Source organism: Antrostomus carolinensis, unplaced genomic scaffold, assembly GCF_000700745.2.
Source record: "Antrostomus carolinensis isolate BGI_N321 unplaced genomic scaffold, ASM70074v2 scaffold13651, whole genome shotgun sequence".
Classification (NCBI taxonomy): Eukaryota; Metazoa; Chordata; class Aves; order Caprimulgiformes; family Caprimulgidae; genus Antrostomus; species Antrostomus carolinensis.
Window position 1 is genome coordinate 25575 of NW_010294899.1, and position 5365 is coordinate 30939.

The window sequence follows — 5365 nt, forward strand, 5'->3', positions numbered from 1 at the left end:
GCAGATGCATGTGTGTAAGTGAGGGATGGAGGGGAAACAGGGCTCACAGCTCTCTCCAGGTCACTTGCAGGAACAGTCAGGAGTGGTGTGCTGACGGGATGACATGCCTGTGAATAGTTTAAACAGTAGGAGATAGTCTACTTGGCATGAGCCACCTCCATCTGTTTCTTCCTCCACTTCACTGCCTCAACAGCTACAGAGACCATGTTTTTGCTTTTCTGACTGACTCCGTCAGTTGTTTTCAAAGCAACAAAAGGCTGAAAAAAGTTGCTATGTAACATTATGCATCAATCAAAATCTTTTGCCAAGCTTCACCATATTCTGTGCCAACGCATCAGTTATTCGCCCTGAAGCCCACCAAAGAGGCCATCAGCTGCCCTAGGCACAGGTACCAGAAGCAGTTCCCTAAACACCTCTACCCAATAATCCAATAAAACCTTTTCACGGAAGCTTAGGGAGCTTCCTGTGTTCCAAAGCTCCTGTGTTCCTGGCAGCTTCTAACTATGTTGTTTCAGTCTTCAGCTTTATGACAGAAGGATTACAGTCACAATAAATCCAATACAGGGCTTCAAATTCCCTCAAGTTGATGTGCATATATACATTCTCCTTCTCCATAAATTTAAAACTGGCAACACTTACTCACAGGCTTCCTTTCCTGACCCCTTTATTCTCAGAAGCCATCCACTGCAAGATGGATGAGCGTTATGTGGCCTGCTGGTGCCAAAGGACCACTTGCCCCCGACCTATTACACAACAGGAAAAAGCAATCCAATTTAAACAGGAGGAAGAGGGTTTTTTTTTAGATGAATATCAAAAAAAAAAAAAAAAAAAAAGTACTTTGACTTTTCAAAAGTCATCTTGAAACATTTGATATTGATCTCTTCCAAGTGTGTCCAGCCTGTTCAGCAAACATCAAGATTTCATCTGATTAAAAATGTATTCATGTCTGGATCATTGTGATCTTACCTTCTCCCTCTAACCCACCCCTTCCACATATGGAAAGGAATTGCTGAGTGAGTACAGATACTGATGAACCTCCCCATCACCCGAGGAACGGGGCAGGGAGCAAAATCTGTGCAGCATATGAGAAAGAAGGAGAAGAGGGAGAAAATGGGATGAGACACTTTCACATACTAAATCAAGCAAATTGTTCAGGAAGCAATATGCAGGGTAAGGTTGTATTACCTTGAGCCACCATCCAGGTAAGTTTGGAAAGTCAAAGAAAGAAGAGTTTACTGTCAAATCAAAATAAAGACACTGGGGTTAACACAGACCACTGGAATTTTTAATGTAAAGAAACACGTTCACTTTTTACTGTGTACATGCTGCTCTGCATCAGTGCTGTGAGCATTGATGCATCTCCACTTAAATGTACACTGTTATTAGCAGTGAGCTGTAATGAACTGAATTATTCATTAATAATTACCTTGGGAAAAGCCTGTGTACAAATATTAATAGCAAGGACCAACTCCCCTTCCTCCTGAAATGCAAGCTCAGCAGGAGGGGACACTGAACTCTGAATCTTGCTGTTTTCCCCAAGGATCCTGCGCCTTGCAATGCCACACACACCCCTGCCAGTCCAAAGGACAAAGGCTCCTCGTACCCAGAGGCATTAATGCCACCTCTATTACAGTGTCCCTCCTCACACAGCTGTGGAAGGTTTACACTGACATGTAATGAGCAATGAGCCCTCATGCAAAAGCAAACTGAGAGGCATGTATTTACTGAGGGCTTGCAAGTAATAGGGGTACTGGCAGGCACACCAGTAGGTCTACCACTGCAAGTCTCCAGCTTTAAGAGCTGACATAGTGGTACTGCAAAGGGCTGGTACCAGTGCAACAGATAAGAAGGCACTAAGGAAAATGTGCTACCAGTGTGGGACAGGCTGTGGAAAACCTCACTGTTTTGTCATCACTGTGCCAACTCCAGAGTCTAATAGGGCTCATTAAGCACTGCAAAACTACAGACAATATAAAAAAAAAAAAGTCAAGTAACCTGCCTGAAAGCCAGAAACACATACACAAACTCATGACAAACAGACCACTCTGCTCTTTACATTGCTTGAGAGCTCAGACTTACCTCCCTTCTCTTACAGGATTAGCCACCTTCTGCACACAGTGTAAGAAAGGTCACTGGGTGGTTACAGACCTCTCCTCCACAGGAGAGGGAAAGGAGGACAATCAGCAGTCACCTGGCTGCCAAAGGCTCTGGTGTAACCACACTGAAGACAGCACATTTTTTCCACTGCCTGCCACGGAATAAGTCTATCTGCACCACAGTCAGGTTCTTAAGAGTAATGATACATAACAAGTACTGAATTCAAGCTGCTTGTAGCTTCAACACCCAAGTAAGAGCTCAAACACCATTGCATAGAGGCTACCCAAGCTTCTGAACCCACTTACAGATCTGTGCATTGCTGTCTGTAAAATATTGACCTGTTTCTCCAATACCCTGTCCCTGCCGAGCGAAGAAGCAATCTGAAAGATTCTCCAAGTGCCTCTTTCAGAGAAGTATCTTTCGAAAGTTTCAAAAAGTCATTGAGTATAATTTGATGAAGAACAAAAACAAGAGCTAATATGCCCAGGTTTATACTCATTTAATGTTCTGATTGTCAAGTAAAAATTATACATTCCTGTGTATAATTAACCAGGCTAACTAATCTTGCTTGACAAACACAGATATAAACATCAGCTTTGACACTGAGCCAAAGCAACCACTCTAGGATCTGTGCCAATGCTGAATTCCTCAGTCTGATATCATAAAATGACTTGTCTGTCGTATTTACAGTTCCAGTGGCTCTGGACTCTGCCGGCAGCCAGCCAGAAGAACAGATTTGAACTTACCCATTATGCCAGAACATGTGCATTTGATTAGAAGACAGACAAATTATGCATATTTCTTCTGGATGGTGGTATTCATCAGACCTCCCATTGTAAACTAATTGCAAGGCATGCTGCTATGCAAGTATCAAAAAACCTTGGTAACATATAATAAACCTGTATATTTCTATAGGCAGTATTGCTCTTCAGCTCTACAGCCAGCTTGCTGCTATCCTGCTCTTTATATCCACACCTCAAATCAGAAAATACAGCATTTCACTCTGTTTTAATTGCAAAGGATAGAATCTGAATTAGAAGAGAACTTTTCTTTCTTCATACATAAATGCAAAAATATGTCACCTTATCACCTGAGTTACGAAGACCTTGGTAAAACCACTCAACCCAAGCCTGTGACATTTAACGCATTTCCTCAGGAACAGAAATCTTGGGAACAACCTGCTAGACCCACCATGTTTCAAAACCTACCTAAGAACATCCCATTGCGTGGCAGGCAGAAGGACTGTTTTTCAGCAAACACTCGCTAGTCACGAAGTGCCACCACAAAAGACCTGCTTCTCCTGCAACAGTCAGAGCGGGCCCACTGGGGTGGGGTAGGCAGGGAGGTGTCGTGGCTACAAGTGGAGGATGCAGAAAACATCCCATTAAAAGAGTTAAAGGCCCACACAGAGATTTTGAAGCAGGTTTTCAAGAGAGTTTACATCCCACAGGGACTTCTAAATTATCTATTCTCATATTGAAAACACATTTTTTGAACTTCAAGCCATATACTTGACAGTGAATGCAAGCAGTTGGGTTCTGAGCTAAAAACATCCATCATAGGCTTCCTTCAACTCAGGTCAGCTCTCAGGACTATGACTTCTTGCCTTATCTTCTAACCAGCGGGGCTCACTGCTGTCCAGCAGGCACAAGATGAGCTCAAGGCAGCCCTCACACCGATTTCAACCCATGATGGCACCCAAGAGGGTACCAGTGACTCACAGCAGGACATGCTGCCATCAGGACCGGGGTGCAGAGTCCACACAGAGCTCAACCACGCCAGTTCAAAGTACCTTCCACCCCTCGCCCATGAGGGCCAACGCAGCCACTGGCAGCATGTCAAGCGCTGACTCAGCCGAGGTGGCCCGGGGCAGCAGGCGCTGACGCCATCACTCTGGGACCCCATCTGACCGCAAGGAGAGCGGCCCTTCTCCTGCACAGACAAAACGTGAGAGGGGGAATAGCCACAGCCTCTCCACAGAAGACGAGCTACCCAGGAGTCCCATTAAAAACGTGGCTTTTATGTCTCTGCAGACAAGCCAGCTGACCCAGCTCCTGTTGGCTCCCATCCCCTGCCTCCCCCCAAGAGGACTTCCAGGGTCCAGGGCTCCCCAGGCCCTGCAGCATCTGAGGCTGCCAAAGGAAAACATGAGAGGGGGAATAGCCACAGCCTCTCCACAGAAGACGAGCTACCCAGGAGTCCCATTAAAAACGTGGCTTTTATGTCTCTGCAGACAAGCCAGCTGACCCAGCTCCTGTTGGCTCCCATCCCCTGCCTCCCCCCAAGAGGACTTCCAGGGTCCAGGGCTCCCCAGGCCCTGCAGCATCTGAGGCTGCCAAAGGGATGGATATCTCAGACTCCACAGCATCTGGCACACCTGCAGCTTCTAACTTAAAAATAAAATAAAATAAAATAAAAATCCTTTCTAGTATCTTGAAGGAGAGATTTCTCAAATGGCTTCTCTTCTGAAGTATTTTCCTACCCTGTTTTGGGGTTTGTTTGTTTTTAATGTTGTTGCTTTGATTTATTTATTTATAATACAAAGATTATTTTTCTACAGGGTAGACATTTCACCACCGACAAAACTTTGTAATTGCTGGCTGGAAAATTTTACAATACATGGCAGGCCCCCATGCCACCTCTGCATCTGACCAAAATTCATTTGCAAGTGGGCTCAAACCTTTTACAGACAGCATCATTTCCACCATCTCCTAAAGCCCCTGCAAACCCAAATAAGCCCCAAGAAGGGGCTTTGGGACCTGAGGAGCCAGAAGCTGCAGCATATCACCCTTTCACCCACAGTCACCACTTGACCCGGGGGCACTCCAGGTGACCAGCCATGGACACCAAGCCAGGACCTCACTTCCCAGCCCAAACCATCTGCCAGCTTTTCTCCACCGAAGGTCAAAGCTCCAGCAGAGCTGAAACAGGTCCTCAAAATCAGACTGCTCAGGCCAGACTGTCCCTCTGCACAAGGACACGAAACTCCTCATACCAAGGAGAGGGCTCAACCTGGGTCAACAATGCCTCAGGGAGATCCTTAACCATTTACCTACTACAAAAGGGGAACCATGGTATTATTTTACTGGAAAATGGAAACGCTAGTTGAGGAGAATGCAAGAAGCCAAAAAGCAGTGCACTGTGTCTGTGAACTGAAGAGTCCTTTAGAATAGCATTATCTGATTATTTTGATCATTTAACCATGTGAGCTAATATTTTTAAATATGACTTATCCTAAAGATAGACTTGGATCACTGGTCTGCAAGAT